Source organism: Bombus huntii, chromosome 3 (genome assembly GCF_024542735.1).
Source record: "Bombus huntii isolate Logan2020A chromosome 3, iyBomHunt1.1, whole genome shotgun sequence".
NCBI lineage: Eukaryota > Metazoa > Arthropoda > Insecta > Hymenoptera > Apidae > Bombus > Bombus huntii.
In genome coordinates this window covers 19406290-19423565 of record NC_066240.1, presented here as the reverse complement: position 1 = coordinate 19423565, position 17276 = coordinate 19406290, and the positions used below count along the sequence as shown (strand labels likewise).

General features: G+C 40.0%; 1 protein-coding gene and 1 long non-coding RNA gene across 4 annotated transcripts in view; one reads left to right on the top strand and one right to left on the bottom strand.

Moving 5' to 3' along the window:
- The window catches only part of LOC126863783 (pseudouridylate synthase RPUSD2-like), a 174849-nt gene that overhangs the window by 125623 nt on the left and 31950 nt on the right, over nucleotides 1-17276 (top strand). The gene's annotated exons all lie outside the window — the stretch shown is intronic.
- Nucleotides 1743-17268, bottom strand: LOC126863792 (uncharacterized). The gene is made up of 3 exons (XR_007688985.1): nucleotides 11900-17268; nucleotides 10658-11834; nucleotides 1743-10523 (listed from the first exon to the last, which is right to left on the bottom strand). It is a non-coding gene; the product is annotated as an uncharacterized LOC126863792 (long non-coding RNA).

The window sequence follows — 17276 nt, the reverse complement described above, 5'->3', positions numbered from 1 at the left end:
ATACAACCCTAGCCAAAATACATTTTGTAAAGACGACGTATATTTCAGGAACTAAAATTTTGAAACATCCATCCTCTTAACGAATACGGTCAACGTACTTCTTGTCTTATAATTTTAAACTTATCAAAATCGATTTTCGTCTCTAACGCGGAAACTATCAACCATAAAATTTCAGTACAGTAACCTTCTTGTTAAATATTCATCGTCGTTGCTATTAAATATAAATCTAAAACTATCAAATACTTGTCGAGTCATCATATTTTTTATTTCGTTATTTTAAATTCACTAAAATTATTTTCCATCGTTGATACAAGAAAGAAATTTTCAACTAAGATTTCCAAGGAAAAATTAACCTAAAATCGATAGGTAATTTACGAAACAGCCAATGGAATAAACTCGTGAATTCGCGTTTTCAACCCTTCCGTGTTTGCTTCGCTCCCCCGTTGGCAATATTTTTTTCTTGGTCGGCTTTGAGTCTCAAACGACTTTCGAATCGAGGAAAAATATTTCTCCAACCACCCCGTCGTTTCTTAATCTCTTTCTCTCTCCGGTTGTTACTGTACTCCCGGGAACTCTGACTATCGCGACGATCATTATCGTCTTCTTCGTTCGACGAATCAAGTTCTCCTCGGGCGACCGGAGACGATCCGCGACTTTGCGGCCTGGTTTTACATGCCAGACGATTTCCTACTTCTTGCCTTTGACGTGACTCGATTCGTCGCGCTGCAAAGCAAAATTACTGTGTCGAAACTCGTTCCTTTTTCTTGCGTGTTCGCTTCTATTTTTCTTTCTTCTCTTTCCGTTCTATTACAATAAAAATATTCGCCAGATAGAAATTGCAGCGAAGAGTATCGAGAACATTTTGACGATAACGTTGAAATTTTCAGTGGAAAGACGTAGCGCGTGATATCTACGTTGGCCGCCATTTCGATCTTCCATTAGATCTTGAGAAAATGTCTCATTAACGGGATTCCCCGGGTGGGCCCATCGCGCTGTCACGCGGATCATCGCCGAGACGCACGCGAGTTCGCCTGTAATCTCGATCTATCCACGTCCGCCAGTAAATTCCAGGCTTCTGTCTGCCGTGTATAATTCGCAGTGAGATAAGATTACGGGCTGCGGAGGGTGGTAGGGGGTGTACAAGACACCGTAGATAGATACAGAGCCGCGATTTAGCGTGCTAGTAATGATACGTTGCGAGAAAGCGTTCTCTCCACTCTTCCTCGCGATTCCTCGATAACGCGTGAGAATATTAATGATGCTCGCCTGATTCGCCAACGTATCTGCTGATTCTCACTGACTCGCGACTGATAATTCAACGTTGAAATACGCTGGATGATTGCACCTCCATCTTCTTATATTTACTTTTAAAACATTTTACGTTGTCATTTTTTCTTTCGTGATCGGTCAGCGAAACGCGAACTGGATCCATTTCTGAAATATTTCTCGTTGTAAATAATTTTATTTGATCGTTTCGCATCCTCTAATTGACGATAGATAACGAAACATTGTTGCGATGATTTTTCATTTTACATATATGCGTGTGTTCCTAATGTGATTCTGCTGTTTTATCATCTTTATTATTCTCCTACTTTTATTCTCGAGTTTTTAATTTTTTTTAATAGTTTTATTTTTCGAAATTTCGAATGTACGACGGATAAATGCGCGTAATTTGACCAGCTAAACCCGCCTGTATATGTTTAAATTCCATCGTGTTTGACCAGTCGTTTGGCTTTGGTATTTCGGCTGAGGAAATACAGCGCATGGTAAAACGTGGCTCGTTGGGAATAGTATAAGTTTGTGATTTGAAAATGATAACGGTTTTCACGAGCTACTTGTATTTTCTGCGAGAATATTGGTTGAACAAATTGCGTTGAATATTCGATACTCTCTATTGAAAACCACTGTGATTCTGTCTGATCGCATACTGGGATTTTCTACTTAAGAGCCACTCTGCTAAATCAATATCAATATAATTCAATTTCCTCGTGTTTATTTCAAAATATTTCTACTATCCACATTTCCTATCGATTATATCTTTACCTTTTAACAATCGTATACTAATTTCCAAAACTATTAATTAAAATTATAATCTAGAAAATAAATTTTTGCGAATATTTGCGAAATACGTTTAAAATTTGACTGAAATTAATTAACACAGCGTCCTACGAACAATTGCCTTCGTTTTGCAAGATTATTTCGTAAGAGACGCGTAAACCCGTAAAACTCTTTTGCTCTAAAGGCATGAAGTTGCAAAATAGTGCGATTTATCTAGCGACGCTTGAAGGCAGAAAAAGAAAGAAACCTGTATACCCTTAAATTCACTTTGCCCGCAGCTTGGTTTCGCGAATGCTCGTTTATTCGTGAGTTTTACGACAGGATCGAACTCATTACACGACTAGATACGGCGCATGAATGCACGGAGAGTTCCCTCCAAGTTCAGTTTAGGAGATATCATCTGGTCGGCGGTGGCGATCCGATAAAGATTGTTCCGCGCTCTCTCCTCCGTGTTCTCTCGCGCGATAACGCTTACACCGCTGTATAATCCTATATTTAACCTACGACTACGGGCATAGTCCGTAATACGGTGATCGAGCCAGAGGTAAATATTACGGGCACAGTCCGTAGTACGATGATCGGGCCAAATATAATATACAGGATGGTTGGTAACTGGTGGTACAAGCGGAAAGGGGGTGATTTTACGCGAAAAAAGAAGTCGAAAATATAGAACAAAAATTTTTTTTTTTTTAATTTTTCCATCGAGACAACGATCTACAGTGAGATCCGTTATAACGTACTGCACGCGTACCGAGCGAAAATTCAAAGTCGATTTTCTCGAAAACAAAGCCTCGAACGAAAAATTTTTATTCTGTATTTTCGACTTCCTTTTTCGCGTAGAATCACCCCCTTTCCGCTTGTACCACCAGTTACCAACCACCCTGTATAATATAATATACAATAGCTTGTTACGTTTTCGAAAATTCTCGAACGTAAATCGTAGGTTAAGGGGTTAAGCTGACAAATAAGAGACGAATAATACAGTACGAGAGACAGTGAAGTCGAGTGGGTTGGTGTGAACGTAGGAAAAAGTGCGTTTCAGAGTGGACATTTCATAGGGTAGCGAGGGAAAAGAATTATTTCTGAAATCCATGCTGGATTATTCGCGAAGAGTTTCGTCATCGAGTTTCTTCAAAATCGAAAATATTGCTTCGATAAATATAAAAATCGTAATTTGGTAAATATCGTTTTCACTCGAGAGAAACAATTTAGATCGGTGAAACGAACATTTATTCTGCGTTTTACATCCTCGATCTTTTAACCACTTTGCAATTAACCTTCCATTAAACATGCAAGGAAGGGAAAAATCAGAACAAATTGAAAATTCGAAACATCCGCAAGGATGGAGATTTCATACGGCGTGTCCGTGTTATTTACGCGAAATGCAAATGACGTTGCGTTTCAGCCTCACCCTCCAAGCAAACTACGATCGTTCGTGTTACAGGAACGAGAGAGGGAGAGAGAGTTAACGGGTAAACGAAAAATACCGAATTTCCATATCCACGAGGCATGATTGGAGGGTCAGGCGAAGGTGCATTCGCCGGCGTCTCGATAACGACCGACACAAATATTTAACGATATCTCTCGCGGTCGGTCCATGAATTTCGCAGACGTGGACGATTATTCTCGTTTGGTCGAGAGGTTGAATATTCCACCGTAGTCGAATATCCCTGAAAACTTGTTTGCGACGCATATTATTTAGACGATCGTTTGATTATCGGTGCTCAATGGATCGACTCGTGAAAACTTCCTCAACCATTCGGTATTCTTTCATTCCACTCGGAGTATCTTCTGCTCCTTAATCCTGAAGATGTTTTAAAATGTCATTTTCGTTAGAATGTACTATATATAAAATATAGTTGGAACTTGGATGAAAAGTTTCTTTCGTTTTATGAGGAAATAATAGACGCACAATGTTTTTTGTTTTATATTATTTTGTCGAATTACGTACGATCCATCTTGTTCTCTTGAGATAAACACCGCGACATTTCACAGACTTGGTTTCACGTTTGTATGAAGCTTGCACTGTTGTAAAAAACACGTTTGCGAAAGAAAGACACTTTTCGGGCAACCTAATATTTACAAGTACTTCCTCTGTAGAATTTTATACGCGTGAAACGTTACAAATTCTTTCCTCAGAAACGATCGCAGACATTCGCTTGAATTTTTCTCTAAATCAAATGGTTCCGAGATGCCAATCTTCTAGAGTGCGAAAAGATTTGAGTACCTCTAAGAGATGGAAATGCCAACATTCTTTATACGTTATTTCCAATAATCGATCGAATAGATTTTATCAACGTGTGATCAAGATCTATCTGGAAACACGTAGTTGTTTAAAAAATAATTACCTAATGCAATTTCCTAATTGTTCGATTATTTCCAAACACGACATTTTCCAAGTGACCTCACCTAATACATTCTTGCAACCGGGTCGGAAAATTTTCCATTAGCCGGTGCAATCGAATAGCATCGCCAGTTACGTTTTGCCTCGACTATACAGCAATGTGTACTTCGATTTTCAATACGAGAAACTGGATAGTTCTAATACGTTACTAGTGACTTAAATTAATTAATTGGTTAATTAATAAGAAAACATTGCCTCGCTCAAAGAGTTAAACCAGCGCGAATATTTGAAACTCGGGAAGTCTGGAGTAAACTTTTGCATTTTCTTTCGTCGCGAAGTCATATACGCGAGAGAAAATTTATTTTCACGCAAAATAAGAAAAAATCGAATAACGTACTGTACTTCTTCTTTTTCAGTACTTTTTTTTTGCTTCATCATGGCGACGCTTGTAGTTTCTTCTTTTTTCTTCCTTTTCCTTTTTTATTTCTCGTTTGCGAAAGGAATAAAAGTATCGATAGGATGGATCGGGAATAAAATTGAAGGCAGTGGCAATGAGGTTCGTTAGAAGTCGTAAAGCGCGACTGGCATTTGCATGAACAGGATGGAAAAAATCGCGGCGGTCTCACGCACACCTCTTGGGTTCGATTTGCCACTACCGCGAATAGATCGCTGATAACCGATACACGGAACAGCGTATATTTCTGATTGGTACCAGGAAACGCTGGCTGCCTTTCCGGAAGTATAATTTGAAAGAGTGTCGTTAGCTACATCGACTGCGATCTACACGAAGATTTATGATCGATCGGTAAACAGAGCTCGTTATTACGTAATCGTCTATCACGTTTTTCAGCTTTGATTAATTGCTGTTTAACAGTTTAAAGCGTCGTTTCTTCCTTCGTGAAACGAATACCGACGTTTTATAATATTCGTTATCGCATTTAGAAGATAAAACGAACGTCTATATTTGGTTTCCGCTTTTTCGATCGTGTTTATAAAAATAAGTATCGCAGTGAACCACAATTTTTTAAAAATAAAATTAATCAAACAATCGTATTTCTACGATAGCAATTTATCTATTAATATTATCCGAATCTCGGAGCATGTTGAATTCCCTCGTAAATCTCCACTGGGCACATCGAAATTGTTCAGCGTATGATGTTTCAGACGTTTCAGCATTTATCATCCCCAAACTATCTAGATAGGCGTGTTAACAATGTCCCTCTGGAAGGGTGTTAATTGCATAGCCGCTTTAGAGGAGAGTACATTCCAGTCCCAGATACTCGAGTCTTTGTTGTCCCTTATTGCGTACATCTTGCCGTGCGACATTATCGATCAACAATTTGGATGGTCAATGGGTCGTCCGTGAATTTGCACGCTTCACGCTGCTCGGTAAATTCATGCTTAGTGCATCCACGTTCCGCTCTGTTCAATACCATCTATTGATATTTCTCTACCCAAACATTTACCCCTATTCCACTCGAACAGTCTTTCATTTCTATTTTTATTTAAAGTTAATTTACATAAAACTTGCTTGCTTGCTTGCTTCAAGTCGAAAATTCCCGTCGTTCTACTTAAAACTCTTTCGTAGATATATATGAACGAAGAATTTAATTTATTTATATGCGTAATTGGTAAGATTATTATATTCACGAATATACATACGAATTCTTTGCAATGTACGATTTAAAATGAGATAAAAACGCTTAAAGGCTTTAATAATTTCCTAATAATTATCAAGCTTTTTCACTCATTAAATTTATTATGAACGAACGCGATCACTGCGATCGCCAAAGGCTTAAAAATGTTTCTCCATCTCGATTAACCACTTATTCTGTTTTTATTTTACCATATAGGTAATGCATAAGTAATGTAACGAAGTTAGCAGGCGCCATTCGAAATTTCTCCTCCGTCAATCGAACGTATCGGAGCATTCGCGTTGATTGGCTCGAAATTACGATTTACAACGTTACAAAATTCCCAACAAGGGATTATAAAACAGCAGATACAACGGCGAGTGGCGATGAAATTTGCATCGCGACAACTCGCCGTTCGATACAAATTCACTGGCCGTGCCTGATCGATGAAATACGCTTGACGATGTGCAATCGCACACTCGACTACGCACGCCGCATTGTTTCGGAGAGATCCACCCCGACTACCCCCGTCAATTCTGCTCTGAATTATACATCGATGATCCCTGATAAAAAAAAAAGGACTCATCCACCGATCGAATTTCTCGTGACTCGACAGAAATATCGCCAAGGGATTTGCGTTTCGTTATCCATGGGACGTACGAAGAAAAGTACCCCGTGTAAAAGAAAATTGGCAAGTGGAACGCACTTATAGTGGCTCACAAGAGTATTTGAACTGTTACCGTAGAAAACTCTTATGTACATATTGTATGTGTTGCGACACTCGGCTAACTATCGACCAGTCAGGCACAACTGATCGGTTGGTATCGCGAGCCTTGAACGTTATTAGCGTCCAAGGTGGAGAATTATAATAAATGTACAGAGCGAGGTTTAGTTCACCTTATTTATTCCACTCGATACTCCGAATACAACTGTCTTTAAGTTCACTGGGTTCCACTTAATACTCCGAATACAACTGTCTTTAGTTCACTGGGTTCCACTTAATACTTTGAATACAACTGTCTTTAAGTTCACTGGGTTCCACTTAATACTCCGAATACAACTGTCTTTAGTTCACTGGCTATCCTGTTAAATATAATGGTCACTGACTGAATACTGTTAACGTTGACTCTTAGAATACTGGTGCAAGAGTGACTCTTGGTGATGTTGCTGTCGTAGAGGAAGGTTCGTGGTGGGTGTGTCTCAAGTCTGTTCCTAACTGATCATTGGGTAAAGACGTATGTTCGAGGATGGGCTGGCTGCCTTCGCAAAGGTTCGCGCGCGGGTGACCTTACACTTGGGGCAACCCGCGTGTCCGGTCTTCCTGAGATGTAGCATAAAATAAAGAAGTTTCTCCGTGGGGTCCTAAAGTACCTTGACTGTACAATAGGCCCACTGTTTATGGTGGGTCCGCACTAGGGTAGCGTAGATCCTTGACGGTCGTCCTGCCCGCGGATCGCATCTGGTTCACATAAAGCGTCGCGGTAATTACCAGGCGACCACTCCAAATCCCGAACAGTATGTGTTATAGAGTATTTTAGAGTTTCATTAGCATTGCGATGAGAGACGATTGTTCCGAATCTCGTCTATCCAAGAAGTTTTGAATCGTAGCTGAAACGTTCGCTTCGTTTGTCTTACTCGTCGAATGTAGTATAGTTTTATCGTTATTTATCGTCGTCTTTACAAAACTGATTCGAAAGACATAGACAGGAGATAAAATACTCTGGACGTTTGTAACAGCTATTCGAAGGAATTCGTTATTGGAAAAGATATTTTCCAGAAGAATTTTTCAGAAAGGGCTTGTCGACGAACCACGAGCAGAGCAGAAGGAAAGAAGAAAAGAGAATGGTTAGATCAGAGGACGAAGAACAATTGTATGGCTTAATCGGCGGATACGCTGCAATTGTTGGACGACTGGTGAATTTTCATGGAAAGTAACGGCAGATGGTTCTCGTTGGTTGACCAGATGAGGTCCTTGAGCGACGTAGGAGTCTGTTTATTCGGACTGTAATCGATTACATTGGAGGTCAGAACGTAGTTGGGTAAAGTCGATAGTCGTTGAAGTCCTCTTCCAAGTTTTTGCGAAGTTGGAAAATTACTTTGCGCGCGAAAGTTTTTTAGTAGATCGAGATATCTTAGGTCTTCAACTGGAATACCACCTTCGCGTAACTATCTCTGAATGGCATATATAGACACATTCAACAGATACCAGTAGCTGTAAAATTAGATAATTTAGATTCCCTATGGTTCACCTATGGTCCACCTATGGTCCAACGACACCGATAGGAACTTAACCATTACCGAAATAGATAGCAGGACCATTTAGATTTTTCTATTTATATTTCACTTATGAAGATACCCACCGTTTTAAAATAATCCAACTCTGCAAACATCCATCAAACTTCGATACCACTGGAACATTTACTCCCCTGCAGCGTGGAACGTCCAAACCCCCACAGAGCAATTCGGCCAGCAAGCCAGGCCAGCCCTAGAAACGCTCCACAATCGGCCAGTAAATATCCGCAGGCCCGTAAAACATTGGTCTCCCAAACGCTAGATATATCTTCCGCTACCCAACATATTACCAACCATCGAACAACGAGGACATACCGGTATACGTACGTGTCTGTCCCATGGATCGCGTCGATTAGTAACGGTTTCGGTAATTACAGCTCGAAAAGTAGCACGTATCTCACATGTTCGCTGTAATGAATTTCGCGAACGTGCATGGTAGGATAGGTCTTGAGTCTTCTATTATTTGAGAAAGGTGAAGGTGAGAGAGAAATAGAGGATTGGCTGTCGGACGACGAAAAGCGTTTCCCTCCGTAGCTGCTCGGAAACTTCGCCAGTTTCCTCGAAGAGTGGAGGCTCAACTCGCGTCGCAATGGAGGACGATGCATTGTCTCCTCGACGATCTCTTCTCTATCCCACTTTTCCCTTCTGTTTCCGACTACCGCGACGGAAGGTTCCCCGTCGTGATCGTCAGCGACGATCTCTCTCCAGGAGGAGAAGCTTCGGGATCCCCTTCTCTCTCCACGCTAGCGGTGACGACGGTTTTCGCGCCTCTTGGCACGTTTCACGCTCGCCGCGTAATCCACACCCTCGTGCTCGAGTGTTCTGGCCCCGCTAAAGCCTGTTCTCCTCTTTCCTCTTTCTCCTTCGTCGCTCACCACCACCTGGTTCTTTATTTCGTCAAGGGTGACCGTGTGGGTGCTTCTTAATACGCGAATCGTGCTCGATTTCGTAGCCATCCTCTTGTCTTTTCCTTTCTTTCGCTCTTTTTGTCTCTTTCGGGTTTCTTCTCTTTTATTCTGGATTCGCTGGTCAAAGGAATCAAATTCTGAACCGCATAGACGATGGTCAAGGCTTATAACGTTATATCGTTCGAAAGAGAGCTAAAGCGTAAACCAGACTTATGACACACTCAAGGACAGTCGCTTCTTAGGAAGCAGAATTCAGCTTCTTTGTTCCTCCCATTTGGATTTGGAACAATTCATTCGTAGAATAAATAGTTCGGTTCGAAGATTTTACACGGTCTATCGTCGTCTTGTGCCGCAACAGAGGTGTGTTTAAGTATTATTTGGACAGAGCACAGCGACTGGTATATCTGTACGATCGCGAAAAGTATTGTTCCTTTTAAAAAGTTTCGACGAACTTTTGAAGAGCGTTCTGGTTCTCCAGTTTAGGCAGCAGGAATTTCTTTGACGAGGAGCTTTTCAGAAAACGGATGGGTTTCTTGCTGGTCGTTTTCGTCGCTCTTTGTCAACGCTGCCGCATTCTTTCCTTGATTTGCCGTGTTTCTGCACGAACGCCAGCATGGCTTCCGGTTCGACGCGGAAATTGTGCCGTGCGAACGTTCGGTGGTATCTAGGGTACATCGAGAATGAAAAAAAATTTACAAACGGTCGTATTGTTTTCGGCATCTAGCTCTCAAGAATTGGCAAAGACAATTGAAACGTATATCAAACACCTGCCAATCGTTTTTTGTATCGTGTGAGTATTTGTAGTATAAATTACAATTCCTTTTTAATAAAATCAATACAAGAGAATTTACGTTAGTTTGAAGATGTCGATCTTAACGAGAGTCACGCAACTGTAATAATTTTTTTTTTTTTTTAATTTAATATTTCACATTCACAATTTGTCCAATTTGGACATTTGGTAGAATTTTTAGTCGTTTGATTATCATGTGGGTGGCTACCCCCAATGGGGTGCCATCTTCGTGTTTGTTAGGATATATCCTTTATGAGATCTGCTGGGTGTTTCCTTTTTAGTCTTCTTTCTATGCTTGTGTTGATCGTTTCCGCTGCCAGCCGGTTCGGGTGCGTTGCTATTCTTTCTCTGCACCTTCTTGCGAATCTGCTAATCTCTTCCTTGACCGTTGGTATTCCAAGGTCTTTCCGTATGTCCTCGTTTCTAACGTACCATGGGACGTTTACAATTGATCTAAGAATTTTAGCTTGGATTGTCTCTATTTTGCTTATATGGAGCTGTAATAATTAAAACGTCATATAGCGAAGATAATAATTACGACCGATAGTTTCAGGTTTCAATTTCGACCTTCGTTTTCTCTGTTTGAGAAAGAAATTGAGGAAGAAAGCAAATTAACACCGACTTGTCTTACCAATGGTTCCTTCGTCCTCGTGCGATATTTACGATCGTTCTCATCCGGTTTTCCCTTCGGCCAGCCAAATTCTTGGTTAGGATTTCCGTTTAATTCACCGAGAAAACCGGTTCTGTCGACCGATTCAATCGGTTGAAAGGAGCCGATTGGTTTCCACGAGTAATCCCTGGTCGCGCAGATCGCTGCAATTCCGCGGACGATTGGTCTGGAATTCAGAGGAGGCTTCTTTTCCCTTGATTTTTCCGCTGTTTCTTCGATTCATCCATCGATTTCGTTTCCCTCTCGCCCCTGTATCCCATTTGATAGCATCTAGAAGGCAACGAATTTCTATGAGACCTTCCTGCCTTCTCTAAAAACCTTCCATTTCCGATCTTTAACCACCGCTGTCGCCGTCTTGCGTTCCATTTATGAAAATGTTTTATATCGGTGGAAGAAATTTATGGAAATATTAAATATCGTACGACGCCATATATCAAATAAAATTGAGCGGTTTTCTAGAGAAAGGACTCGTAGGGCGTAAAAGGATAAATCGAGTATAAATAGCGTAGCAACTTTTATTCTAATTTATCCTAATTTCCGAATATTAGTTTATAATTATAACGACGCTCGAACAAATTTGTTATCTGTACATTGTACTTTATTTCGCATCTCATTATCCTATACATTCGTTTATAATATCCAATTGCTTGACTGTCTTTTAACGTACCGAAATAAATATTGCAATTGGTAGAGACATCCTGGTATTTTATTAATTTAATGCATGTAGTTTTGCCAATTAAACAAAGTTTAGATGCTATGAAATATTCGGAAGTTAGCGCGAGTCACCGTATTTTTGATAATATTTCAATGTTTTACATCAGACAAGATTAATGGAAATAAATGTTGTATATTCGTCGATTTTATCAGCAGTGATCGTTAATCAACCGCGTATCAATTAATTAGAGCGTCCAACTACAAACAAGCCTCGCTTTAAGGGAAGATTCCGTTTTTCTAGGCAAAGGGGAGGAGAATCAAGGGGATGGGTTTCGCTTCGATGACACACCCTCTTCAAGCCGCTCCATAAATTGCAGGGTAATCTTTCCCTTCGGTGAAAAGGAAAAGCCCTGTGCTTTTATCCGCGACAGACGGCTTTCTTGCTGCCTGTTCCGGTTCGACGAGCCGATCGAACAGCTTCCAGCTGTTTAATTAAAATCATTTTAATTGCGAGAATGGAGTCTCTGGTGCTTTCCTTTGAAACTACACCTTGGACGGGCCCTCGGTGATAATGAGGCGATTAAAAGAATCCATTTCATAGCGCTCTGATGCTTCAATGGCGTTGCGCTACTACGCGCGTTTTATAATCTGAAAATTTTACGTCTTGGGTGAAAAGAATTGGAATTTCAAATATCTGATACACTTAGACCTCGATCGTTGAGGCTGAAATTAGAAATTGCAATTTTTATTAATTTATTATTCAATGCCAACTCGTCCGAAACAACGATCAAAGTCTACAAAATAAAACATAAACGTTGTAATCGCTCGAATAATTAAATTCTCCTCGAGCTCCGAAGTTCTTTCACGTTGTATCTATATTTTGCAAATATGAAACACGGATATATAAAGGCATCGACCTTTCCTCCGCGATGTAGTAATTTTCGAGTCGATAATTCCGAAAATCTTGTTTCTTTCGAACTTCGAAGATATCCAGACAGTTCTCGTGAAATAAAAAGAGAAACGGCGAACGAGTAAATAGCAAGGAAGAAGCATCCTTTGAGTCGATTGAACGGGAACGTTAATCAACGCGCTGGCGTGTTTATCTCGTCGGTCTTTTTTCTTGTCGGCGGAAATCGACGTGACGGAAATTGTGTGTTACGAATGGCGAGTTCCGACTGCAGGCCGTTTGAAGCGTCGGATTAATTTTTGGCCGACCAGTGGAGACAAGATCGTCCAGACGAACAGTCACCGAAAGGCAGACCTAATTTCGTTTACGTGCTCTAATGAAATGAAATCCTTCTTCGCTTTTTCCGGTTTTTTTTTTTTACGATGTAGAAGAAAGGGTTCATTTTCTCTGTAACCATTTCCAACAGAGAAATAAACAAGTACTCCTCGAAGTAAATACGTTTAATGAGCTTTCGATCCGAAAGAGTTGTCAATATTTAATTAATCGTCCGTTGTCTTTAACGAAGCGAACAAAAGCATTTTCTATATTTTTCTAATCCGTTAACGCTTTTAGAAGCGAACCCCTTTTGTCCGTAGAAGAAATTCCTCGCTTTATTTCCTATGTTGTAAATACTTATATCTTGTGGAAGGTAAAAAGTAGGTTAAGGTTATCGTAACTTACAACTAGTTCAATTCGTCGTTTTATCCACTAAGCACTTCGCAACCGTACAGAAAATGAAGCGGTAAAGAATCCGTACAATTGTTCGAGTGTACGAAAAACGTAAGAAGTTCTAAATTAACCGGGCGAGGTTTGTTCGATTCGACGAGTGCTCGAGAAGCAATCCAATACGAATACACGAGTGTTTCGAGTACGAGTGCAGGTAAAGGAAAGAAAGGAACGATCGATGGAAACGTTGGATTAATTTCTACTCGGCAGTGGGTTGAAAAAAGCAAAAGGAAATTGCAAATCGTTAATAAAATCTTGAAAAAGTGTATTCAAAGGAGAAAAGATTAGGTCGAAATATTTATGCAAGAAATTATCACGTTTTCCTTTGTTATTTATTTCGTTCTATGTAAAATGGTCCATCGTTGCATTTAGTTTATATTGATTCGTCCGGAGCGTCAGATTACAAATGCATTCGATGGTAGGGAACGATTAATTCGCTGGGTTTACGCGTGCAATTATAACACAGTGTATGCATAATCGTTTAAAATTTGTCATAACTTTCGTTACGGGAGGATGGTTGTTCGTTTAAACGATTGAAACGATGATAAACGATAATATTAATATGGTAATCCGGAGTTAAAAGGTGATGCGTTTGTATTTCTCGTCGACCCACTGAAATTTGCATATTCTATACAAACATATCGCACAGCATATCGTAGGTAGATATGACAAATACTTAAAGTTCCATAGAAAATAAAATTCTACCGAAAGTCTATCTTCGAGTCTGAAACGTTCGAGATTCTAGTCGCCGTTCGTTCGTTTTCGTTATTTTCTTTAATTATTAATTTCAAGTATTCGCAACTCCCCATCAAAGAGAAAAGAAATAAAACGAGAAGAATAAAATGAAGGGAAGAAAAATACAGCGAATGAAAGAAGTAGATATAACGGAATAAGATAGGGATAAATAAAATTTAAAAAGTTAAATAAATATGCCAGAAAAGAGTAGATACAATAAGCGAACAAAGATTAATAGAATAAACTATACGAGGAATACGAACGAAATAACAAATTTAAATAAACGAATAAAACTGATAGATATAAAGGAACAAAACGGAAGAAAAGAGGTAACAAAAATATAGAACAATCTTAAAACTGTGTTCAGTTTGAAGATTGTCGAGGTTGAGGTTGACTGATCGAAGAACGAGTGGATGAATTTGTAATAGAAAAGTATATTGAAATAATTAAAGGTATACAGCGACGAGCAAAAGTGTAAACACACTGCGCTGATTTTATGTAAAAGGCGATACTACGACTAATTTTTCAAGCGATCGGATTCGTCGGAAACGTTTATGATAGCGTGTAAACGTCAGGGAAACGAAAAACTGTCAATAAACACTGATCGTCCAATGTTTCGCAGTCAACTGCTCCACACCATCGTTTGATTACTTTTCAGTTTGATATGCTTAATCCAAGATGAAGCCACTTAGTGAAGATAAAAAGAACAGTATTACTTGTTTGTGTGATAAAGGTTTGTCGTTGCGGCAAATTGCAGAGAGATATGGTGTCGGTCATACGATAGTTGCAAGAATAAGAGAAAAGTACGTTGGTGCACCAATTTCTTCGCAAAACGGCAGACCGCGACTTATTTTGGGATAGAGTAGCATGTGAGATCGCACACTGTATTCGGTCGGATAGTTACAAAAGTGTGTTTACACTTTTGCTCGTCGCTGTAAGTATAAGTTTATGCCGATTCAGATCCTTACTCTCGTAGTGTTACTAAACAATGGAATGATAGGGAACACGTTCGTGTATTTATAGCAAAAAGACATTACCAAAAAGGTTAACCTTATAGCTTTGGCTAGAGGCTACGGGGAACACAAATAGAAATTTGTTTATTAGTCCCTTTGTTCTTAGACTTTGCAACCGAAAACATAACGTACGTTCAAGGGTACAATAATATGCGCCTCTTCTTATTTAGAATATTTCTGCGTAATAGCAGTCTGCAGGTCACGGATATACATAAATAAAGATTTCAAGTTTTTTACGAAGTAGTTACTTCGACAAAGATAAATAAATATATTGAAGTTCACGTTTTGACCTGCCCTGTTGCAAGAATCAATTTCCCTCTCTCGTAACACGCTGAAACTCCGGTCGCGTAGCTCTTCAACGTTTTACCAAGCGAAATATAATCCTTGAAAATCCAGACTTCGGTTTTGAAGCGGGGCCAAGAGGATGGACTGCTGTCCGACGAGAACGCTCGAGGCGTTTCCATCCGACGCGACGTGAAGTGCCGTCGCATCTCTGTCACGGGACGGAGAGGATAATCATGGCCGGCTGTCCGGCTTTTATTGTGATTTACGCGATTGGCGCGATACCGACCGGCTTTATTTTCGGTCGGTCAGCCACCATCGGTACCCTGGCCGCTGTGCCAATTTGTAATTAATTACGAAACAATCGCGTCACTATTTAAAGATTATAATAACGGGATCACCGCAAACAGTTGGAACGCGCCGCGCATCCCTTATCACCTCTATTTCTGTCGTTGTGATTTTCTATCGCGATACACGATTTCGTACGTACGCGGTTATTTAGATCACGCGTCACAAACGCTATACCATATCCCATCTTCTACGTTCTACGTCGTATCTTGCATCGTGTATCCCAAAACCAATACTCCATTTTCCGTAACTACTAAGGCAAACGTATTCAAAAGTTGCGCGTTACACCTCACCATTTCCATCCCACGCTATTCGCATATCCTACATCCAATATCCAGAATCTAATACCCATTATTCCATATGCATTATTTCAGGCCCGTTCCACGGTTCACCACGTTTCATCCCACATTCCATATTTCATACACCTTATCTCATACCCTGTGCCCCATAACTAGTATCGCTAACTCGTGTACATATTTTATCTTACTTGCCACACTAAGGCTCTCCATTCCATATCTCATGCCCAATTCATATTCTCTTTTTCATATTCTATAACCCACATCCAGTATCCTTAGAAAATATCTTTCGCGTCGCATACTCGTCTTACGTCTGACACGGGATTATCGAACTGGTATGTGGAAAACGGGATGTGGGACTGAAGATAATGGGTGGAAAATCTAAGGTATGGAGTAATGGAATGAAATAGAGAAGATTGGATGTGGGATGTTGGTATCGGATTTTGTATATATGACATCCATGGATATGGAGGATTAGAGAATAGAAGTTAGGATATGAGACGAGTAGAATACATATATTCTTGATATTTGTTATTTTCTAACATTTTCCTAAACAGTTTCTGTAGATCTGAGATCAGGAAATTGTACACGTCAACTGCTAATTGTTGGAAATTGTTTCTATAAATTGGAAAGCTAGTTCAAACGTAATTACAAGCCAGTATCCTAACGTCCGTGAATGTTTGTTAAAAAATCCCAAGGAAAATTTATCGTTAGTTTAAAACAAACGCTCATTCAGCTGTCTGGCGTGTAAACGTACGTTGTACCTGTCGTACACGCTCCGTACGTGCCGTAACGAAACTTCGTCCGCGTTCAGATCGTTCTTCGACGATTCAATTCGATTTCCTCGAACATTCCGCCAGCTATGAATCATACTGCGAGATCAACTTGAGCTTCGGCGAATTGTAGAGAATTACGTGATTGGTCGCTCGGAGAGACGAAGTTGGTTTATTTCTGCACAAGTTTGGATTTACATAGCGAGGTCGTTGATTCAGGTTGCAAGGAATATACAAGGCTGAAGGGACGTGATTTATCGTTGTTGTGAGAAGGTGAACGATCGTTTGATCACGGTAAAGAGGTGTGTCGAACGACAGTGTGTAGACTCGACGATGAATTAACGAGCGATCGATTAATCAGGATATAAGGATCGAGACAGAGTCCAAGTTGCTTTCTACCACAACCTGCCGATCAATCAGCATGAAATTATTTTTAAACGAATGCTTTTACGTGCCATTATCGCCAAAGTTTATGTGCAAATCGTCTGTCGCGTGTCAGAATATTATTTTAATCGCGTGAATTCGATCGTTTTAAACGTTTTTATTTCGACTCGTCGTAATTCTTAGACTTTCCACGCTTTACAGAATACCAAGGCTAAGCAATATTTCGACGTATCTTACGTAATAAGTCGAGATCTTTCGAACAAAATAATCGGTTCCCAAAACTGTTAAATTGATGGAACCAATTAATTCGACTATTTAATCAGGGATTAGTTGCGCGATTTATGTACAAGACATTGTCGTAATTTAAACAGGACTTTCCATAAAGGTAAATTTAATTAGAAGGCGATGCTTGCTTATTTACAG